General features: G+C 40.3%; 1 protein-coding gene across 10 annotated transcripts in view; it reads left to right on the forward strand.

Moving 5' to 3' along the window:
• The window catches only part of greb1l (GREB1 like retinoic acid receptor coactivator), a 295,802-nt gene that overhangs the window by 23,306 nt on the left and 248,044 nt on the right, over positions 1-24,452 (forward strand). The window contains exons 1-2 of one of the 10 annotated variants that reach the window (XM_069921701.1): positions 8,157-8,377; positions 15,164-15,207. The exons of 8 other annotated variants lie outside the window; for them this stretch is intronic. The gene's annotated coding sequence lies outside the window, so the exon portion shown is untranslated. Of the gene's footprint in view, positions 1-8,156; positions 8,378-15,163; positions 15,208-24,452 lie in introns of those variants that run through there. One more of the 10 variants, XM_069921700.1, reaches the window with a different exon arrangement.

A 24,452-nucleotide genomic window follows, 5' to 3' on the forward strand; every position in this document is an offset into this window, starting at 1 on the left:
TATGTATAGATGAAAAATTTAAATGCAGCTACTTAAATAAGGTATAAGTAAAAGTTGTTGTTAGCAATGATGACCATGTTACTGAATGTCAACCATCTTAACTTCACCACTCCCCTACTTATTCTAATCTCAGGACTATCATTCCCCTCGGAACACTCTGTCCTTCACTCTCTCCACACTAATCGTAACCGTACTATCAAACCCACAGATAAGCATGGCGCTGTTCTGGTCTGGCACACTGACCTCTATCTGGCCAAAGCCAGATGATAGCTCTAAGAAAGCTCTTCCTACTTACCCCTTTAACAGGACCCCACCAAAACTCATTAAACCACTACCTCATGCACTATCTTTGAAAGTATCACTTCCAGTCATCTCCCTCCCTCAAACCTTGTTGTTTCTCAACCCTGCTCTGCCCATTTCTACCTCTTATCCAAGATCCACTAACTCAGTTGTCCCAGTAGACCCAATGTTTCTGTGTGCTCCTGTCTGACCAAACTGGTATTCATTTATCTCAACTTTATTTTGTCATGCCTTGTTCATTCTTTCCTCACCTTTTCACATGTTCTCCATTACTTCAACAACTTCCACTTCCCTGAACTTGATTGCCTTATCTCCACTACTGACGTCCAATCACTAGACACCTCCATCCCTCTTACCAAATGCCTCGAAGCCCTCTGTTTCTTCCTTAACAACAGACCCAAACAGCCCCTCTCTACCACCACCCTCCTCCGGCTGGCAGAACTTGTCCTCGCCCTCAATAACTTCTTTGACTCATCCCACTTTCTTCAAGTCAAAGGGGTACATGGGGTCCAGCTCTGCCTGCCATTATTGTTGGGTCATCCATGCTACAAGCCTACATAGGCAAGGCTCTTCAACTCTTCCACCATTTCATTGATGACTCTTCTTTCTTTGGCTTGGCTTCGCAGACGAAGATTTATGGAGGGGGTAAAAGTCCACGTCAGCTGCAGGCTCGTTTGTGGCTGACCAGTCCGATGCGGGACAGGCAGACACGGTTGCAGCGGCTGCAGGGGAAAATTGGTGGGTTGGGGTTGGGTGTTGGGTTTTTCCTCCTTTGCCTTTTGTCAGTGAGGTGGGCTCTGCGGTCTTCTTCAAAGGAGGTTGCTGCCCGCCAAACTGTGAGGCGCCAAGATGCACGGTTTGAGGCGATATCAGCCCACTGGCGGTGGTCAATGTGGCAGGCACCAAGAGATTTCTTTAGGCAGTCCTTGTACCTTTTCTTTGGTGCACCTCTGTCACGGTGGCCAGTGGAGAGCTCGCCATATAACACGATCTTGGGAAGGCGATGGTCCTCCATTCTGGAGACGTGACCCACCCAGCGCAGCTGGATCTTAAGCAGCGTGGACTCGATGCTGTCGACCTCTGCCATCTCGAGTACTTCGACGTTAGGGATGAAAGCGCTCCAATGGATGTTGAGGATGGAGCGGAGACAACGCTGGTGGAAGCGTTCTAGGAGCCGTAGGTGATGCCGGTAGAGGACCCATGATTCGGAGCCGAACAGGAGTGTGGGTATGACAACGGCTCTGTATACGCTTATCTTTGTGAGGTTTTTCAGTTGGTTGTTTTTCCAGACTCTTTTGTGTAGTCTTCCAAAGGCGCTATTTGCCTTGGCGAGTCTGTTGTCTATCTCATTGTCGATACTTGCATCTGATGAAATGGTGCAGCCGAGATAGGTAAACTGGTTGACCGTTTTGAGTTTTGTGTGCCCGATGGAGATGTGGGGGGGCTGGTAGTCATGGTGGGGAGCTGGCTGATGGAGGACCTCAGTTTTCTTCAGGCTGACTTCCAGGCCAAACATTTTGGCAGTTTCCGCAAAGCAGGACGTCAAGCGCTGAAGAGCTGGCTCTGAATGGGCAACTAAAGCGGCATCGTCTGCAAAGAGTAGTTCACGGACAAGTTTCTCTTGTGTCTTGGTGTGAGCTTGCAGGCGCCTCAGATTGAAGAGACTGCCATCCGTGCGGTACCGGATGTAAACAGCATCTTCATTGTTGGGGTCTTTCATGGCTTGGTTCAGCATCATGCCGAAGAAGAATGAAAAGAGGGTTGGTGCGAGAACACAGCCTTGCTTCACGCCATTGTTAATGGAGAAGGGTTCAGAGAGCTCATTGCTGTATCTGACCCGACCTTGTTGGTTTTCGTGCAGTTGGATAATCATGTTGAGGAACTTTGGGGGACATCCGATGCGCTCTAGTATTTGCCAAAGCCCTTTCCTGCTCACGGTGTCGAAGGCTTTGGTGAGGTCAACAAAGGTGATGTAGAGTCCTTTGTTTTGTTCTCTGCACTTTTCTTGGAGCTGTCTGAGGGCAAAGACCATGTCAGTAGTTCCTCTGTTTGCGCGAAAGCCGCACTGTGATTCTGGGAGAATATTCTCGGCAACACTAGGTATTATTCTATTTAGTAGAATCCTAGCGAAGATTTTGCTTGCAATGGAGAGCAGCGTGATTCCCCTGTAGTTTGAGCAGTCTGATTTCTCGCCTTTGTTTTTGTACAGGGTGATGATGGTGGCATCACGAAGATCCTGAGGCAGTTTTCCTTGGTCCCAACAAAGCTTGAAAAACTCATGTAGTTTGGCATGCAGAGTTTTGCCGCCAGCCTTCCAGACCTCTGGGGGGGATTCCATCCATACCTGCTGCTTTGCCACTTTTCAGTTGTTCGATTGCCTTATATGTCTCATCCAGGGTGAGGACCTCATCCAGCTCTAGCCTTAGGGGCTGTTGAGGGAGCTGGAGCAGGGCGGAATCTTGGACTGAGCGGTTGGCACTGAAAAGAGATTGGAAGTGTTTTGACCATCGGTTGAGGATGGAGATCTTGTCGCTGAGGAGGACTTTGCCATCTGAGCTGCGCAGCGGGCTTTGGACTTCTTTGGTGCTATCTCATGCACTCATAATGAGCTCTTCAACTTTATCCATTTTGTTGCCAACTTCCACCCTGACTTCAAATTCATAGGAGACAAACTCAACAGGCATTTTGTACAAACTCACTAACTTCCACAGCTACATTGCCTTCATCTCTTCAGACCTTGCTCCCTGTAAGGATTCCATTCTCACAATTCTTTCATCTCTGCCACATCTGCTCCAGGACAAGGTCTTTGAAATCATTCAAGATATCTTCCTTCTTCATAAAACATGGCTTCCCCTCTACTATCATTAACTTGGCTCTCACCTGTATATCCTCCATTACCCTCACATCAGCCTTGGTCCCCTCTGCCCCAACACACAACAAGGACAGGATTCCCCTTGTCCTCATTTACTATCCCACCAGCCTTCGCATCCAACATATCATCGACTGCCATTTCCATCTCCTACTATGTGATCCCACCACTATACACGTCTTCCCATCTCCACTTTCCACATGTGCCACCCCCTCCATAATTCCTTCATCCACTCCTCCCTTTCCACCAATTGCCCCCTTGGTATCTACCCCGGTGACTGCTAAAAATGATTTATCTGCACCCCCACCTCCTCCTTCATCACTATTCGGGGCCCCAAACAGTCCTTCCAAGTGAAGTAATCTGCAGGAGTCATCTACTGCATCCAGTGCTCCCATTGTGGTCTCCTCTACATTGGGAAGACTGGATGCAGACTGGGAGATTGTTTCACTGAGCACTTTCTCGATATCCATAATGATAGCAGAGAACTTGTAGTGGCAACCTGTTTCAATTCCCTGCCCCATTTTCATGCTGACATGTCTGTCCATGGTCTCATGCACTGCCAGACTGAGACCACCTGTAAATTGGAGAAACTATTCCTTATTTTCTGTCTGGTTACCCTCCAATCAGATGGCATTAAGATCGACTGGTTTTGAGAGCCCCCCCCCCCCCCCAACCTGTCTCTCTCGGTCCCCTATCCCTATACCTTCTTTCCTTTAGCTGTCCTCTAGCATATTTGTTTTTTTTTAATACTGCAATTACCTCCTTTTAAATTTGGAACAAGCCATCAGACATCAACCATAGAGACAAAGACACAGAATTATACTTTACAGCCATCATTCCTTACTCCCTCTTCGACACCCAGAATTGCTCACCAATTTGTGCAGCTGTATCAGGATGTCCCAGTTTTGTATCCAAAGCTTTCTTCACCCTGTCCACCTAAGTTGCTTCTTTAACAGAACTATCCAGCTGTACTCCAAGGCCCTCTGTTCTACAATGATCTCCAGGGCTTTACCATTTACTGTGCAAGTCCTGCTCTGCTTTGACTTACCAAAGTGCAACATTTCACACTTGTCGGAGTTGACTTCCATTTGCCAATCTTCAGTCCACTTGAGCAACTGATTTATATTTTTTGTACACTCAGATATTCTTTGATGAGTGACTTACCCCCTGTTACCTCAAAGTTTTTACTTTTTCAAGCATGTCAGTATTGTGAAGAGATATCTCAACTTGCCTGGCTACTGCAGCTCCAATCACACTTAAGGAACCCAATATCATTTAGGACAAAGCATTCTACTTAATTGCCAAACCATGATGAGGTCTGTATCTCTGTACCCAGGCTTATCCAATCTTTCCTATGTGTTTAAAAATTTCCAGTCCTGGTAACATCAATCTCCTCTGTACCCTTTCAGTGTTATCACAACCTTTTTTGTACTATGACAATCAGAATTGCATGCATTACTTTGATAATTTAACTATTGTGCCAATTTTTAGCATACTTGCAGCCATCAGATAGCAGCAGCAATCATCAAGGTTCGACACCACCCAGGATATACTTTGTTCTCACTGCTGCCACAGAACTCTTGCATCCAGATTCGGAATTGTTGCTGCCTATCAACCATTACATTTTTAAACAACAAACTCAGAGACTCATTTAAGGACTCTGACTTTTCTCATTCTTTATGACTGAATATTTAATTTCCTGTATTTGCAGTCAGTTGTTTCCATTTCTTTTATGTATATTTCTTTCTTCTTGAGTGTACAATTTACAATTACCAATATTTAGAAAAAGAATCTCAGGGTTGTATGTGTTGTCATGTATGTTCTCTGACAATAAATTTGAATTTTGAGAAACTCCTTTTTCTTGCATCTTGTGCACTGAATATTTAATTTCTTGTATTTGCACAGTCAGTTGTTTCCATTTCTTTTATGTATATTTCTTTCTTCTTGAGTGTACAATTTACAATTACCGATATTTAGAAAAAGAATCTCAGGGTTGTATGTGTTGTCATGTATGTACTTGACAATAAATTTGAATTTTGAGAAACTCCTTTCTCTTGCATCTTGTGCTTCGGTAATAAAATATTGGTTTGCATGCCTTTTTAACCGTCTTATAGATCTGTCCTTTAGTCATGTCTGCATGTGAACTCTAAAGTTCTTCTGTTTCTCCCATTTCATCCCTTTCTAGTGTGTTCACTTGAGGATTGATTCCCTCATTTCAGAGCCTGTGAATCATGGTGGCCAATGTCACAGAAATTAATCCATCTCATCAACTTCCACTCTTTGCCCATATCAACATATCCTTGACTGATTGCTTGCCCATACCTGCCATATGTGGTTGAACCTGCTATCCTGTGAGGCTTGCTTCTGTCCCATGCCTAGCTAATTTACCTGATGCCTACAAGTTCCTAACACCTGTGATGACATATTTCCAATCGTGATTGAATAAACTGTTTACAATCAAGAGGAGTCACAAGCATTGTGAAACTGTAATACACTGCGAATGGCCCATCAGCTCAGGTTCACTGCAGGGTCCATTGATCTTTGGTTTAGCCCATTCAGATAAAAATCCTTTCTCTGTGCCTATCGAAGGGAGACGCAAAACAGCCATGGATTATGCTGAGATCATTGGCAAGTTGGAAAGGAGAATTGAGCAAGTGGCAGATGGAAAAGAGCAAAGGCAGCTGAGTGGCTGTGAGTAGAACAATGAGGAGATGGTAAGTGGTGGGGGGGGGGGGGCAGTATATTTTGCCATTTAATCTCACTAGCAATATTAGGATCTTCTCTGGCAAAAAAAAGTGGTGTTTTTTTGTGACTGGCTTGGATTGTAAATTAGTAGTGGTGTAGATCTGTGAAACAAAGCTGTCCAGTGTTGCTCAAAATGGAACCTGTTTCCTCCATGGATTCTCAGATACAGTAATTGCAGTGAAAAGCAGGCATTGGTTTGGACAAAACCATTCTTCTGGTCTCCAGGTATTGCATAAAGTTAGAATTTCTGATTTCAGTGATACTGGTTTCTCAAAATTGGGTTGATTTGAAATAAAAGTATTTTAATGGAACCTGATCTCCAGGAAAAATCCAGAAAATACTATTGGCCCAATAGAGTCCATACTGGCTCCCAGATTTAATTGCATTAATCCCACTCCCCCACATATTTCCTGTAATTTATTCTCTCCTACATAATTACTTGCATTACTTTTTGCTCACCCATTATCAGTCTTTAGACTTTCACCTTGATCCCAAGTTTTGACCAATCACATTTCCCCAACCAAGACAGTTTATTTCTCCACCCTACCTTGGACTATACAATGTGATAACTATTGAACCAAAATTCACCAGTCCTCCTGACCACTGACACACCAAAGTCAGCCTTGCTCTCAGGTAGTTTATGTTTGTAAACGTGAATGTATAATACTTGTTGTGCTGCATTTTCAGTCAGAGAGCCAGTGAACAGAATTGTCGTTCGCAATCAATTGCAATTCCAGTGAACTTGGCTCCACAAATGGTTCTTGTCATTAGTTTGGTAGAATGTACACATGATACTGCACATATTAATTTTCAAGATTCAAGATAATGTAATATAACATAAAATTTCCTTCTGCCTGCTGTAAGGCAGACAAAGAATCGACATTAGTATTGTCCGTTGCCCCTTACAGTAAGAGCAGCAAAAGAGAGTCCCTTCAGAGACACTGGGTGTCTGTGGATTTACCTCCAGCGCTCCTCAGCAACCACAAATTCGATCAAAAGCTCCGACCTAATCAAGAAGCCTTCAGCACCCAAGGCCCTTCAGGAACCCTGCTTGCCCTCAGCAACTTCACGAATCTTGGTTCTGCGAGTCCTTCAACTGCGTCACTGACCACCTGCAAACTGTGTGGGTCCTATAGCCATGGAGCCCCTTGCTGGTCACCCTTCTGTATTCTGTAGGTTGTCTCCTCTGCATCTCCTCAGCGGTGGGGGTGGGTTGGTGTTTTCCCTGTTTCTGGTTCCTTGTTCCACTGCTTGCCTGGAGTCTGCAACACCTAATGACCACTGCCGAGCATAGGTGCAGCCTTCTTGGGCACAGACCCCACAGTTGCAGGATTTTAATTAAAAACACCACTGGGTCCTTTAGCAGGCCATTTAAAGCTTTTATAGAGCTGCTGGCATTGGGATCAGGCAGTTGGACTTTTCAGAGCAGCGTTGAGTTTCCGCTCCCTCAGGTCAGATGAGCAGAAGCACCGCTATTTAATATTGGGCTCCCAAAACCAGGTTTTTAAGTTGGTATTCCATTCAACTAAACTTTGAAATGTAGCCAGGTTCAGCATGTTGATATTTTTCCACCCAAGATTTTTGAATGAGAAATGTCAAAGGATGAGTCCTTTTGAATGCCTGAATGTCACCTATGTACCCCAACAGTAATATGTTTTTATTTTGATGTTAAATGCAAATGAGAGAAAATCAAGAATTTTCCATCCAGGTTTTGAGCTTGTAATTTGTTAAGTCCATCAAGTTGATATGACTTTTTGCAAGATTCATCTGTTTAATTTAAAGCACTAATCTAACCACCTTGTAATTCATATGAACATTAATATAGTTACGCTGTGTCTGCATTCTATAAGTACTTCAGTAATTGGAATAAACATTTGAGATATCCGAAGATCATGAAAGATATATCAACGCAAGTCATTAACTGTAGTTAAATCAAATTTGCTATTGTTTCAATCTATTCATCAAGTCCTTTTTGCTGCTAATAGAAAATAACAACCACAAGTTATTTGGTATTATACATAAATTTAATTTAACAGACAGTTATTGTTTACTAATTGCTTTGATGACTGCATTAAATCTTGATACAGTTTCATTGCTGAGAATCTTTTGATTTGGCCGATGGGATTGTGCTCTTCTCAAAATAAATCTGAGTTTCTTTGGAATAGCCACATCTCTTTTTATGCTAAACAGGATGTATGACATTAGCAAGCATCTCTATCATAGCTATTGTGACATAAATGGTTAAAATGAGTAATAAAGAAAATACCTGATGATATTTAACGAGTTAGTAACATGCTTTCCTATATGTTGCTGATATCTAGAGCTATTAAGTATTTTACTTCAATCAAAAATATGACAGTGGCATTCTACGATGACTTATTTGCAAGCATGACATCACACATGCCCCCAAGGGCTGTGTGCTTAGTCCACTGCTTTTCACTCTGCTGACCCATGACTGTGCAGGTAAATACAGCTTGAACCACATGATCAAGTTTGCTGATGACACAACAGTGGTGGGCCTTATTAGTAATGAGGAGTCACTGTACAGGGAGGAAATGCAGTCACTAATGGGCTGGTGCAGAGCCAACAACCTGTATCGGAACATTAGTAAAACAAAAGAGATGGCTGTCAACTTCAGGATGGCAGGGGTGGGTGGGTGGGGGTGGGGGGGGGGGAAGCCACGCTCTGCTGATCATTGATGCCTCAACCATTGAGGTCATCAAGAGTATCAAGTTCCTTGGTGTGCACTTGGAGGAGAATCTCACCACAAGCTCCATAGCCAAGAAAGCCCAGCAGTGCCTCTACTTCCTGCAAAGGCTGAGGAAAGTTAATCTCCCACCCCCATCCTCACTATATTCTACAGAGGGTGTATTGAGAGCATCCAGTGTGAGGCAGTATGGCTGGAAATCAGCAATCAACATGGAGTTGTCACCTTGATTGGTGTATGTTATAGGCCACCAAAGAGTCACCAGAAGCTAGAGATTCAAAATGTAGAGAGATTGCTCTGACTGTAAAAATGGCAGGTAATTTTGAACTTCCCCAACATGCCACAATCAATAGTTAGGGATACTGGACAGTATGTCCAGAACTTTCTGCAGCATTATGTGGATAGACCTATTTGGGAAAGGGCAATATTGGACCTCGTTCTGTGGAATGAAGCTGGTCAAGTAAAAGAGGCATCAGTAGGGAAACACTTTGGGACTACAATTCAATTAGGTTTCAGAGTTATGGAAAAGGATAATACTGGTCCTCAAGTTAGAATCCTAAAATGGGACAAGGCCAATTTCAATATGACATAAGTCTCTAACGTAAGTGTCCAGTAAATTACTGCAACTCCTGCCTAGAGACTGCCAAATAGGAGGTGTTTAAGAGGAGAATAAAGTAGGTTGAGGACAAACTTCTTCCCAGTGGTCAGGAATGACTGGTAAAGGAACCCAGGTTAAAAGAGGCAGAGACCAGAAAGTAAAAGGAGGTATATATCAGATATCAGGAGACAGGTTTGAGGGAATCCCTTGGGAAGTATAAGAAATGTAGGAGTATAGTGAAAAGGGAAAAAAGGAGGTTTTGAGATTGGGCAAATATTGTAAGGAAGAATCCTAAAATATTTTAGAAATATATTAAGAATGAAAGAGTCACGAAGGAAAGAATAGATCCCCTTAGGATCAGGTGGGTTGCCTGTGTAGAGCCAGAGGAGGGGGGAAGATCTTAAATGAATATTTTGAAAATTTGTTTACTGTGGAGCAGGATAAGTGGAAGGAGAGGGAGGAAAGTAAACGTGCCCAGGGCATGTTTACATCGGTAGTGAGGACGAATTAGTCTCAAAATTGTACATTTCCTGCTCCAGACTAGGGGCATTCCGGAATATTGTGGGAAGGCAGAAAGGAAATTGTTGGGGCCTTGACAAACATTTTTAACTCAGGACGGGAGAGGTTCTGGAGAATTGGAGGATGGCAAAAAGAGCTGAAAGCAACATTTGGATGGCCAAGAGAAAATTAAGGAGATTTAAGGTCATGGATTTGTGCATAGAAAATTGTGTCTCATGAGCCCAATTTAAATTTTGTGAAGAGATGAAGCCATGGCAATTTATGTTATTTGCATGGTCTTTAATAAAACATGGTAGGTTGATGTGAAAGGTGAGAGCACATGGGATCAAAGTTCAACTAGCTGACTGGATAAAAGATTGGTATGGTGATATGAGTCAGAGAGTGGTTGTCAGAGCAGTTTTTTTAAAGTGGAGTAAAGTCAACAGTGGTATGCTTCAGGATTCAGCACTCGGACCCTTGCTTTCTGCAATTTATGTAAATGATTTGGTCAAGGATGTTTGTGGAGAAAGGAGTAAGTTTGCTGATGATACAAAAATATGTGCTTTGGTTGACAGTGAAGAAGATTCCCTGGGTTTGCAAAGTGATCTCCATCAGATGGGGCACTGGGCTAAGGAATGGCAGATGCAGTTCTCGTTGGAGACGTGCGAAGTGCTGCATTTGGGTAAATTGAACTAGGGCAAGATTGGCTCTGTTAACAGTAGTGCTCTAAAGAGTGCTGTGTAGCAGAGGGTCCTAAGAGTGCAGGTACATAACCCTTTAAAAATTATGCCATAGATCGAGTAGTAAAGAGAGCATTTGCGACTCTTGCCTTTGAGTTGAGGCATTGAATGCAAGTGTTGGGATGGCATGTTGAAGTTATACAAGACCTTGATGATTTCATGCTTGGAATATTGTTTGCAGTTTTGCTTGCCCAGCTATGGAAAGGATATAAAGTTGGAAAAGGTGGAACTTTTTTTCATGCCGTTTGGTCATGTATAGATATACAATCTTTTTGGAAGAAAATTCAATTGTTTTTAGAATATCTGTATAAGATTAAAATAGTTTTAGATCCAACAGTATTTTTATTGGGTAGTTTGCAACCTTTGAAAGGCTTGGGATTAGATAAGTTTCAGCTTGCTTTTGTATATTTAGCTTTATCCGTAGCGAAAAAACTGTATTGCTAGTACGTGGAAAGATACAAATATGATTGATATTAATAGATGGCATAATGAGATGAAATATTGTTTAATAATGGAAAAAATTACATATGTTTTATGTGATGAATATAATTTTTTAATTAATAAGTGGTCATTATATTCAGAATATTTACATTGATTAGATCTTAATATGTATATTTAATTTTTCTTTAATGTTTTTTCTTTTTTCTTTTATGGCTCTCCTTAGGAGAGTTGGCTGAAATGGGGGGGGGGGGTTCTTTTCTCTTTTTTTAATATATAAAAAATAACGTTCATGTTTATGGTTAATTGTTGTATATGTCATTTTTTGTTTTTTGAACGAATAAATAAAGTTTAAAAAAAAAGTTGGGAAAGGCACAGAAGACATTTACAAAATTTTACATAGAACACTACAACACAGTGCAGGCCCTTCAGCCCTCGATGTTGTGCCAACTGATATATTCCTTTTTTAAAAACAATGTACTAAACCCTTTCAAACCCATAACCCTCTATTTTCTTCCATCTTCCATGTGCCTGTCTAGAAATCTCTTAGATGCCACAAATGTTTCAGCCTCTGCCACTATCCCTGGCAAGGCATTCCAGACACCAACAACTCTGTGTTTTTCCAGGATTAGGGAAGTTAAGTTATGAGAGGCTGGAAAAACTCAGCCTGTTTTCTTCAGAGGCTAGAAGGTTGAGAAGGTATCTATTGAGGTCTATAAAATCATGAGGTGTATAGGTGTGATGAATGGTGACCATCTGTTTCCAAGAGTGGTAGAATCTAAGACAAAAAGGGATAACTATAAGGTGAGGTGGGGTGGAGTTAGAAGGGGTGTGATGAGATATTCTTAACTTGGAGGGTGGTGGACATGCTGGCTTCCAAGCTTCCAGCAAAATCTGAACCAGCTGAAAAAAAATGGGTGTGAAATGGTAGATGGCATTCAATGCGGACAAGTGTGAGGTATTGCACTTTGGAAGGATGATCCAGGATAGGGCTTGCAGACTAAATAGTAAGGTACTGCAAAATGTTGCAGAACAGAAGGATCACAGACACATAATTCCTCGAAAGTGGCGTCATAGGTAGATTGGGTTGTAAAGGAAACCTTTGGCATATTGGCCTTCATAAATTGAGTACTGGAGTTTGGATGTAATGTTGAAATTGTACAAGACATTGGTGAGGCCAAATATGGAGCATTGTGTGCTGTTTTGGTAACATGCCTTTAGGTAAGAATTAGATTGAAAGGGTGCAGAGAAAATTTACAAGGATTTTGCTGCATTTGGAAGAGTTGAATTACAGGGAAAGGGTGAATAGGTTGGGACTACATTAAATGAAGGGCCTGTTTCTATATGATTCTAAAATGTTTTCTGCATTGGCAGAGTCAAGCAAAGAGTGCACAGTCTCAGAATAAGACAGTGGTTCTCAACCTTTTTTTTCCACTCCCATGCCAACTAAAGTAATCCCTTACTAACCACAGAGCACCTGTGATACCCTATGCTGTAGGTGCTCTGTGATTAGAAGGGATTACTTAAAGTGGTATGTGATTGGAAAGAAAAAGGCTTAGATCCACTGGCCTAGTCCCAATGACCTGCCCCCAGACCATAGCCCTCCATGCCGTTCCCATCCAATGTACCCATCCAACCTTCTCTTAAATGTCAAAATTGACATCCAAAATAAGATGCCATCAGTGCTCTGTGGTTAATAAGGATTTCTTAAGGTGGTATGTGAGTGGAAAGAAGAAAGATTGAGAACCACTAGTCTATAAGCAATGTTCACAAATTTCAAACTCCTTTGAATGTAAGGTTTGTAATGTTAATAGAATTAATCTCAAAAAATTAATGCGATGTATCCTGAAGAATAAATCATATGCAAAGTAGGTTTGTTTCTTTTGGTAATAGCTTTTGAAATTTTTCATTAAAATCGTTTCATGTATTTTTTTATCTCGGGTCTGGGCATTGAGTAAAACTCTTGAAATTCAGCATCCTCAGTATTTTGGTGCTGAATGAAGATTTTCTAGATGATCAGATGTGACATGCAAACTTTTATTTTGCTTTTTCTCTAAATAATATAATCAATCTTATCATGAGCACAATGATTTTAAAGTGAATGGAAACTGAGCTCTGGGAAGTAAGGGGAGAGCATGGGAAACAACCTGTGAGGATCAATACTTCTATGTTTCATTGAAGAGGGTATAATTAGGTAATTGAGGCTAGACTAGCTCAGTCAGCAATCCTATTCCCCCACTGAAGTGTTTTTTGAGTTAATCTCCTCACGATTCCTACAACATGGGGGCAATTTACAATGGTTAATTAAAGTAGCAACTTTGGAATGTGGGTGGAAGCTGGAGTATTCAGGGAGAATATGCAAGCTCCACCCAATGTCAAGGCTGAGGGGTTACCTTCTTGTTTAGAGGGATATAAAATCATGAGAGGAATAGATAAGTATAGTCACAGTCTTTTTCCCAGAGCACAAAACTGAGGGGCAGAGGTTTAAGGTGAGGGGAGAGGAATTAAGAGATTTGAGACCCAACCTTTTCACACAGTGGTGTGGATTTGGAATCAGCTGCTGGAGGAAGTGTGAGAGGCAGGTACATTTACCACATTTTTTTTTCAGTTTATACAAGTCTTTATTACTAAATCTAAAGCTGAATTCACACTACAATATGCAAACCCTTCCCAATTATACTTATCAATGCCTGGACTGGTCCCAACTGCCAAAGCGAGGCGACGACTGCACACTGTCTGACCTACAAGCAGCTTCTCCACCTCGACGTTGGTTTGGAATCTTGAAGTTCTTCTTGCTGAGAGATGTTGCCACCTCTTGGAGAGTCTCCCATTTACCACATTTAAAAGATATTTAGGCAGGTACTTTGAAAACAGAATCATGTCTAACTGTAGACAAAGATTTGCTGCAAGAACTCAGCAGGTCAGACAGAATCCATGAATAGAATTGGTCAGTCATTATTTTGGGTCTGACCCTTTATTGAGATGAGGATAGAGTTGGTGAAATGGCATGTATTAGTCAGAAAGAAACTGGAAGAGAGCCCTAGAGATAATAGAGTACAAGTCAGAAGGTGTGAGAGGTGGAGAGACAGAGGAAGAAACTATTGGGAAGAGGGATGGGAAAAGTAAAGTTAGAGAGGAAATAAAGTGCAAGAGATGAAAACAGTGGCATGTTTGGTTGTTGTGCTTTATTTGGTTTGTTGAATTAAGTTTGAATTTTATTAGCTCTGAACGGGAATATATGATAATTCCCATCAGTTGCACTGTAAGGTGCCATTTTTTCCCCATTTATTGTCAGGTGGTTTACATGAATGTTTGCGCTGCGATGCTGCTGCAAAACGTCGAATTTTCTGACAATAAATTCTGATTCTGAAGTTTGTGTTGCAGCAGAAACCTACTCAACATTGAAGTAGGTTCATGTTTAAACTTTATTGTAGTTTACTTTTAAATGAAATGAGTTTTATCATCAGAAATGGAATAGAGGGCAGTTCTTAATTCATGGCACATTAGAAATTCATGATCAATATTTTTCTGTTTTAAAAGTCAAAATATGTCAAATGCTCTCAAGGGATATTCTGAATATGTATAATGTTTCTAAGAGTTCAGTTTTGTAGTAACGCCAATCATTTTGCTGTAATAATTGAAAGCAGCCTTTTCCCAGGGTTCAAGCAGCTAGAAATCACAAGGTTATGTTTTCAAATTCCTTGGATAAGATTGAATTTCTGAGAAGACTTGTGTGCTAATTTAGACAATTAATTTTCCATCCACGAAGATTGGTGCTGGAGGTGGTGATTGGTGCATGATTTATACTTTGTAGTGGATGGTTGGCTCAGAAACATTGCAATTGACATCCACCTTTTTGCTCTCAAAATCCCTAGTCCAATTAATAAAAATAATCTATTGCTTTTATTCTTTTTGACAATTAATTTTGTTACAGAAATAAGGATAAATTCACAAGCAGACCCAATAGGATTTATGTTATGTGCAAATAGTCTTGCAGTTTTCAATTTTTTTCTGCAGAAAATTGTCAGATTCTTGCAGATCATTTTATTTTCATATTTTGAACTGGATTTTGAATAATACAAAGTAGTATCTTTATCAACATTTTTAATTGTGATGCTGGATACAATAACAGCTGAGTACTGTCGGGGAACTAACTACATTGTAATGGTTGTGGCTGCGTGGTGTGGTATGAACTCTATTTTTAATGTTTTAATTGAATATTTTTTAAAAATTTGATTGCTGCCAATGCCTCTGTCCCTAACAAACAGCTCAGAAAGTGCATTTGCAGACTTCAGTTCAGAGGTGCGTCGAGGTAAGTGAAGTTCATCCTACTCCACCCATGTAAGAAATTTTTGTGATGGTGCTGGCTGGACGTTCAAAGGAGATTCACCAGGATTTTGCCTGGATTGAAGGAGACTGAGGAATGACTAGATAAAAGTCTAAAAGATTGTGAGAGGCACAAACAGGATCAATAGATGGTATCATTTTTCCTCAATAGGGATATTAAATCAGAAGAACTTGGGATTAAGGTGAGAGGAAGGATTTTTATGGGGATTCGATGACTTTTTCTGACCCCACATAATGGAGCTGGGATATTGGTGGTTCTCATGATGATAGAGATTTGTAGCCAGTAGTTCGTATCAGTCAAACGCAAGACCGAGTTTCAAATAGTTCTGGTTACATTTCAGAGAGCTGTCAGATGGAGGGGTTGGATCGGTCAACAGAGAATGAAACTTATGTTTTTTCCAGAATTATTGACCAGGATTTTGCCACTTTCACTCACTATTTTAATATTCTATTTCCCCTCACTTATCTGGTTCCAATAGCTGGACCATTGCCTTTCAACATGCAAATGGATCACATGGGTGCATCAAATAAAGCCATGCCCATGAAATTGCTGAAAAGAAACATGAATGATCATCAAAACCAGTGGACCAATTTTGCTGTTTGTTTACAATTTAAGCTTTTGGAATATTTCTGATATTCAGTTATGTCAAAATGCTATTATTAAAAAAAAACATGATACAATATGTTAAAGTAAAAAAAAACCCAAGATGCCTATAGATTTTTAAAAATGAAAAAAATTTCAAGCACAAATAATTAAAATGTGTATTAGGTTAACTTAATTCTTACATTTTGTCCCTTGCAGTTGATATCTGCATTGAAATTAATGGTTTTTGGATCTGCCCCTAATCCATTCTGAATCTCACCAGCTTTCTACCTGCTGTTAGATCCATGTAACAGAATGCACTGATTCATTCAGGTGCCTTGCCATTCAGTGTGGGCGATCATGTCTCTCCATCTGTCACGATCTCTGGCCCTCTGAATTGTAGTTGTTGCCTTCCCAGTTCTCCTTCAGTGAAGGCTCCTTCTTGAGCTGAGGCTGTAGTCACTATTGAGTTCATGATTATACATGGGAAAAATACTGAAGTGGTTTGTCGTTGCCTTCTTCAGTTGCAGTGTCCATACTGGACAGGTAACCCTGGCCATTGATCAGCAGATTCAACTGCCCAGTTATTTACTTTTACAACCATAAATTCCAATTTGTAGAAACTGCTTGTAAAAAAACAATCCACCATATTCAATCCATGGCTTCACGTAACTCTAATTAGGAGGCTAAAGAGGTACTATATCTTGCCCAAGGGTGACCTGCAGGCTATTAGATGGAAGGAGTTGCCTTACACCTCCTTTTGCTGAGCAATTGCGTAACCCTGACACCATGGTGCATGATAGATTCACTTTAAAAAAAAATCAAGACTTTAAATTTCCTGCATTTATATTAAAGTACTTTTAAGTTTTGAAATTTCTGCTCTTGAGCAGGTAAATGCCAATTGTTCTGTCATGAAATTAGTCAGAGAGTCATACAACATAGAACAGATCTTTCAACTCAACTTGTTCAAGTTTATTATCATCTCATTGTACATGTATAACCAGGCAAAGCAGCATTTCTTTGGACCTGCACATACATACACACTGTGCTGACCAACTTAGTATTCAGGGCTAGTCTAATATGCATGCATTTGGCCCATATCCTTCCATACCCTTCTGATCCATATATCTATCTTCACTTGATCCACACCCCTCATCATTTTGTATGTCTCTTTATGGTCACCACTCACCCTTGTATGCTCCAGGGAATAAGGAACCAGTCAATCTAACTTCTCCCGCTAACTTAACCCCTCTAGTCCCAGCAACATCCTAGTCAATCTCCAATGCACCCCTTATTAATACCCTTTAAATGGCACACAGTACTCTCTCTGGTCTCACCAAATCCTTATACAACTGCATCATGAGGTTGGAACCTTTGTACCCATCAACTTCAAAATGCAAGGCACACATTCAAATACCTTCATCACCAACCTATCCATCTGAGTTTGCACTTTCAAGGAGCTATGCACCTATACTGATAGGTCTCTCTTTTCTACAACACACTTCAGAGCTCCACTATTAACCATGCAAGTCCTGCCCTGGTTTGACTTACCATAGTGCACCCTCTCATTGGTTGCAGTTCATTGCATTTGCCACCCTTTGGCCCACCTTACCAACAGATTTATAGAGTTGTAAATTTAGGTATCCTCCCTCAGTGTCCACTACACCACCAATTTTAGTGCCATTTGTAAATTCACTAATTGTATTAGGTACATTGTCATCCAGATTGTTAATATGCTTCTTCCACTCAGCCAGTTTTGAATCCAATGGGCTAGCTCCCTTTGCATCCCTAGTCACCTACCCTTTCTAACCTGCCATGAGCAACCTTGTCAAATGTTTTGCTAAAGATAATATAGAAAATGTCGCTAACCTTCCCTCATCAATCCTCTTGTTCATCTTTCAGGAAAAATAAACTACCATATTTGTGAGAGACAATCTCCCTTGTGTAAAGCCATCCTAACTATCTCCAGTCTCTGTCTGTTCAAATACTGGGACATCCTGTCCCTGGGAATCCAGTAATTAATCATCAGATTCACTAGCCTATAGTTCCCTGACTTGTCCTTGCTGCCCTTTTTAAGATGACAGTGTGTTACCCATCTTTCATTCTTCTGACAGTTAGGTAACCTAAGGCCACAGATGATGTATGGGCCTTTGAAACTTCTTCCATAGCTTCCATGAGGTCCCAGGATGTGCTTGATCAGTGCACCTAAATGAATTCCAAGGCTGGCAATGCCTCCTGTCTGGTTAGTAGGACAACATGTCCCACTTCCTTTGGCTCTCTCTCCATTGGGTCCTGCCTGATCAGTATTTACTAGTTTAATTTCAGATTTCTGAAGCCTAATGTTTGCATTTGGGTTAGCTCCGAGCATTGTCTCAGTATAATTTTAAATTGCCTCCTCTGGTTTGTCTTCATGTGGAGATTTATAGCAATTAGTATGGAGTCTAATGATGATACTTCACAATCACATTTATCATTAACTTTAAAGAACCATTGATAAGAGCACAGTCAGGACTCTCTGTGGAAAGACAAGCAGAGTAAACATATTAGGTTATTAGTACTTCATCAGAACAGATCTGCTGAGTATTTCCATTATCTTTATTTCAGATTTCTATTATTTGAAGTATTTTGATTTTGAATGTGCGAAGGTGTTGAGAAAACAGATCCTTTTATTTAATATAAAACCACTTAGCAAATATATTACAATATTTCAAACTTAATCTAAATACATGTGGTATTTTAGAAAAAAGAAAAAGGAAAGAAATACAAAACAAAGAAAAAACACCTATAAATCCCCTCCACCCCCTCCCAAACCCACTACAAACTTAAAAAAAAGATGGACAAGAAAACTACTACAGGATTACTTCACTTTCTGATACTTTTAAATATATAAATATTTTTAGAGACCTATAGAGAAAGTGTATGTTCGAGATTTATTTTAATTTTAATACCAACAGTTTGTAAATATGGGCTCCATATTTCACAAAATGTATGATATTTATCTCTGAAATTATAAGTAATTTTCTCAAGTGGAATACAACTCTGAACTTCTGCATGTCATCTATCCATTTCCAAATCAGTATCCGACTTTCAAGTTATAGCAATATATTTTCTAGCTATTGCCAAGGCAATTTGAACAAATTTTACTTGATACATATTCAGTTTTAATTTAACATCTCCCAGTAAAAATAACATTGGATTCTGTGGGAGTCTTACTCCAATTATTCGTTCTAATAAATTACTCAAATCAAGCCAAAAAAGGTTTAATTGTGGAACACTGCCAAGTTGAATGCAAAAGAGCACCAACATCTTGTCCACATCTAAAACATAAATCTGAATAAATATAATTCATATTATTTAACTTTTGGTCTTAAATATAACTGATGAATAAAATTATATTGATCTAACAGATATCTCACATTTATTGTACTTTTTGTACTCTCTACATCTCTGAATCCATCTATTTGCTTATTTAAACAAATAACCTCCCATTTATGAACTTCTTTTCGAGCCTTCTTTTGTAATAATTTATACATCTCTGAAATGAATTTCTTTACATCCCTAGTACTTAATAATAATTCTGTCTCTGCTGGTAATTCTAAATCTTGACCTAAAATTTCACAAAAAAATCTCTTAATTTGATAATAACAACATTTTGTATTTTCCAATATCTTAAACTTTTCCTTCATTCTACTAAAAGTAATAAATTTCCTGGTTAAAACAAATCCATTTCTAATGCTGTTTTTCAATCTGGGGAAAATAATTCTGAACAGCAGTTAATTAAAATGAAATAAAGATTAGAAGTGTTTATTTTCTACTGAAAGTTCATAATAGGTTAGATTTAAAATTTAAATTTAGACATGCAGCACAGTAACAGGCCACTTTGGCCCATAAGTCCATGCCGTCCCATTTACACCCAATTAACCTACACCCCCAGTGCTTTTAAAACGGTTGGAGGAAACGAGCCCCTGTGGAAAACTCACGCAGACACTGGGAGAACATACAAACACCTTACAGGCAGCGCAGGATTTGAACCCTAGTCCCAATTTCTGGTGCTGTAAAGGCGTTGCATTAACTGCTATGTCAACTGTGCCACCTCATTGTTTTTAGAATGTGATCTATATTTTGGAACTGGGGCCAAATGTCATTTTCCACATATGGGCATGCTTATGAAACATTTTGGTTCAATTGCAGCTTCCTTGCTTCATTTAAAATTAAAGTAGAATAAAGTGTGTTTTGATGAACACTTTCCCATCGCTTTCAGTCTGTAGCATTTTGTTCTTTTTCATCATGCTCATGGCTACATTGATGGGTCAAACTCAATATCTGTAATGGCACCCTGCTCTAGCATAGTGAGTACTTGTCTATGACAGACAATCCAGATAGAGTTCATTAAACAGCCAATCAATGAGTTAATTCTCAAGTTCTGACTTAACTGTAGCCAAACAAGGACTTTTGTTTGGTAAGAATAACTCCAGTTGCACCCATTAAATTACCCCAGTATAAAAAGAGATAATATAAAAGATATTATTTGTAGGTACAGTTAGGGCAAGAAGTGATGTTTCAATGTGCACACAAGGCTTTTTTGTGATGGTTAAGGTAGTAAGGGGAGGATTGAAGATCCTATAAGCCAGGGGTGTCAAACTCAAATTCACGGAGGGCCAAAATTAAAAACTTGGACTAAGTCGAGGCCGAACTAAATATTTATTGAAAATTTTCAACAACATCTGCATGTTTTCTCTTCTTTCAACATATGTAATGTTAAACTTTTTCTTATTAAAATAAATGTTTAATAATAGTTTTGAATAAACTCTTTCATTGTCATTGTCATTGGCCCATTTCCTTTAGCGTTCTGAAACCATGCACATGACGAGTCAATGAGGGATGATTAAAGCAGTGGTCTTCAAACTTTTTCTTTCCACCCACAGACCACCTTAAGCAATCCTTTACTAATCACAGAGCATCAATGGCATAGAGACGCAAGTGGAAAGAAAAAGGTTGAGAACTTGTATTGTGGTAACTCCACATCTGATTAGGTTAATTGTTAGGCAAGTGGTCAGAGAAGGACCCCCCCCCCACCCCAAGAAAGGCTTAAATCACAGGAACAAAATAAGCTTCCATCTCACTGCTCCCAATCTTATACACAGTCCTGATGTGGAATGTGGGGTCGCAGCTCCACGTTCACCCGAGTTCAGGTGCTGTCTGTGTGGAGTTTGTACGCTCTCCCCTTGTCTTGGACCAACAGGTCGGTCGCCTGACAAAGGCACCCGAACCCCCCGTTGAAACGCTGGCGTCCGGGGCGGTGGAGGAATTGGCTGAGAAGAGCGCGTTGCTCCCACCCCCCTCCCATGGTTGGAGAGGGATTAAACTGCGATCTCACGGCACCGGGCTCGTCTCCAACAAAAGGAGTGGGAGGCAGGGTCCGCCGCGCACGGAGCGAGGGGGAAGGCATCGCCAACGAGATGTTCAGTCAGGTGTCGCCGCTGAAGCGCAGACCCAGCGAGGATGGTCCCCAACTCCAGCCGCGTCTGTGTGTCCGGGAGCCGGGCGGGCTGAGTGCGGCGCTCCGATCCCCAGAATTCGGGACTCTGAGATCCCTCCACACCTCCGGCATCTTCATTTTCACCTTCAGTGTGCATGCGCTATACTGGCGCGGCGGCCAGTGGGCCAACTCTAATATATATTTAATATGATCTTGCTGGCCAAATATAATTATATCGCGGCCAAATTTGGCCCGCGGGCCAGAGTTTGACATGTGTGCTCTAAGCCATTGGAGGTGGTGGGGGTGGGGGGGGGGAGCTTCTTGAAATCTGGATGTGCGAGACTACAGATCAATAGACTTTATTTCCAAAAATAATGTTATCATTTCAGTTACAGGTAGCAAACTGCCATTTGTCAATCATTGCTGCTGTAACTAGAGGACCTTAGAAGGAAAAACAAATCATGATGTGATTGAATTAGAACTGCCTCTTTATGCCTGCTGAACCTATGAATCATTGCAGCTTGGAGGTTACAGTTATATTGTAAAAACTCCGTAGTAGTAAAATCTTAGCAGGAAAACATAATTTTGATTAAAGGAAACTTTTTCATCTAATAAAGTAAATTTGCCACAGTCTAAGAAAGGGACTCAATAAGGATATGAGAAATGTCCATTTACCACATCAATTTTGGCTGTGTTTCCCACAGATAAGAGTTGCCATTTACTTCCTACATTCACCGTATGGTGTTTTGAGCCCTCATGCAGCAGAACGGGCACCATTACCATTGTTAGGAACACCAGCCCCTTAATCATCCAACTCTACTTTCTATTAATACAGTTCCTGTGTTGGAGAAAGGAAGATGTAACCATCCTTCCCCGACAGAAATACTTACTTAAGCCAGCAATGCTAAGATTATTTTTGTATGTCTATTTCCTTCTCCACTCTCTAGCTTTCTTTTCAGTGCCATTTTCCCTTATCTGAAATTCACTCCTTTCTCCGGTCCCTCATTTTGCCTTTGCCCCCATTCCATTTTCTTGGGGGAAGGGGATTATCCTCGCCCTTCTGTGGCCACTTCTCCAGCCTCTACTCCTTTCCTCCCCACACTACTACCCCACTCCCTCCTTTTCCTTCCACCACACTCGATTGCTTTTCCTCTTCCTGTCTCTTTCCTTCCCCCTTTCCCCCACTCCTTTTACATATCTTCTGTTTCTTGTTTGCCTTCTGTTTCATCTTTTGAACACCTGTTTCATCTTTTCCTATGCCTCTCACCCTCTCCTGAATTTTATATTAGTTTACATATTCAATGAATTTTGACATTTATCACAGAAATATCACCATAGTGTGATTTAAAAAAAAATGAGTTAGATCATGTTTTTTCCAATAATAAGTAGCATTTTTTTTCCTTTAACATTCAAACACCTTACTCACAGTAAGATTTGTTGAATGAATCTTTGTAAGGAAATCTGTATTTTGAGTTTTATAACTTTGAGAAAGTAGAGTAAGGAAAACACAATGAAGGAGACAAGACAGAGATGCTAAGAAGAACATTTGAATAGAAGTAAACCAGTGGTTCTCAACCTTTTTCTTTCCACTCATATACCACTTAAGTATTCCCTATGCCATAGGTGCTCTGTGATTAGTAAGGGATTGCTTAAGGTGATATGTTGGAGGAAAGAAAAAGGTTTGAAAATCACTTTTTTAAATCATACCTAATTGACTCATTATGTGCACGGTTTCATAACTCCAAAGGAATTGGGCCAATGACAATTTTTCTTAAGCAAAATATTTCAGTAACAATTGAGTCTAGAGCAGTGGTTCTCAACCTTCCCTTCCCACTCACGTCCCACCTTGAGCAATCCCTTCCTAATCACAGAGCACCAATGGCATAGGGATCACTTAAAGTGGTATGTGAGTGGGAAGAAAAAGGTTGAGAACCACTGAAGTTACCTAAGTGAGGGTCTGTGTATCAGAGAGGACCATGTGTAAAAATGCAACATGATCATTGATTTTTTTTTGAGGTCTGCCTAATTTGTGCTAATTTGGATGACCTGATTTAAGGTCTCTCTTCAAATCATTGACCTCTTCCCTTTGCTTCAGTGGACGCTGCTTGACCTGCTGAGTTCTTCCAGCAGTTTATTATTTTGCTCCAGTATCTGTAGTTGCTTGTTTCTCCAATAAGAAGGTCACTTGAACTATGTTCTGTAATGGGGCTCTTATTGTTGCAGTTTTTCTGCAGAAAATGGTGGAAATGGTGGGGTGGATTTAGGCCATCTCATGATAAAATGATGGAACTTGAATCCACTTCTTCAAGGCTTAATCAAATATTATGAATGTAGAGGGTGATGCCCAGGGTAAAGATAAGAATAGTTGGGGACCCATGAACAAAGAAAACAAAAGGCTTTCTGGATGAAACATTGCAAGATGTGGTCCACAAGTCTGGCATTTGTGGCAAATCCCAATAAAATATCCCCTTTAAAGAGCATTTGAAGGAGACCTCATAATTGTGGCTAATACTGTGAGAACTATAGAACATTTCAGCACAGAAACAGGCCCCTTCAGCCCTTCCAGTCTGTGCCAAGCCATTTTTGTGCCTAGTCCAATTGACCTGCACCCAGACCATAGCCTTTCATACCTTTCCCATCCATGTACCTGTCCAAATTCTTCTTAAATGTTCTTCTGCACATCGGGTTGTAGCCTTTACTACACTATTGGCCAGAAGAGCCATTTTATTTAAATGGAAAGATCCTAATTTAACTACTTTGATGCAAAGATTCTCTCATTATGTTTAAGTTTAGAAAAAATTAGAAGTTGCACTTTTGATACCTCTGTTAAGCTTGAAAAGACTTAACATCCTTTTATAAACTATTTTTATTATGAGCTCATTTGGATTTTGACTTTACCTTACAGACCATTTTGGATTTCTGTTGTTTTTTTGTTAGTGAACTCTCAGTTTAGGCTGCCCAGCCTCTCTTTTTTTTGTTTATATTGATAGGTGAGACGGAGTTTTAACTTTTTCTCTCTTTTTTTTGAATATTCCAAATTGAGGAGAAAAGGACAATATTGTTCAATAATGTTATACGTTGTATTATGAATTGCAATATATTGATGTTTCTGTTTTTATTATTTGATTCTATATTCTATTGTCCTCAT

This window comes from Narcine bancroftii, chromosome 2 (genome assembly GCF_036971445.1).
Source record: "Narcine bancroftii isolate sNarBan1 chromosome 2, sNarBan1.hap1, whole genome shotgun sequence".
In the NCBI taxonomy this organism is placed as follows: Eukaryota; Metazoa; Chordata; class Chondrichthyes; order Torpediniformes; family Narcinidae; genus Narcine; species Narcine bancroftii.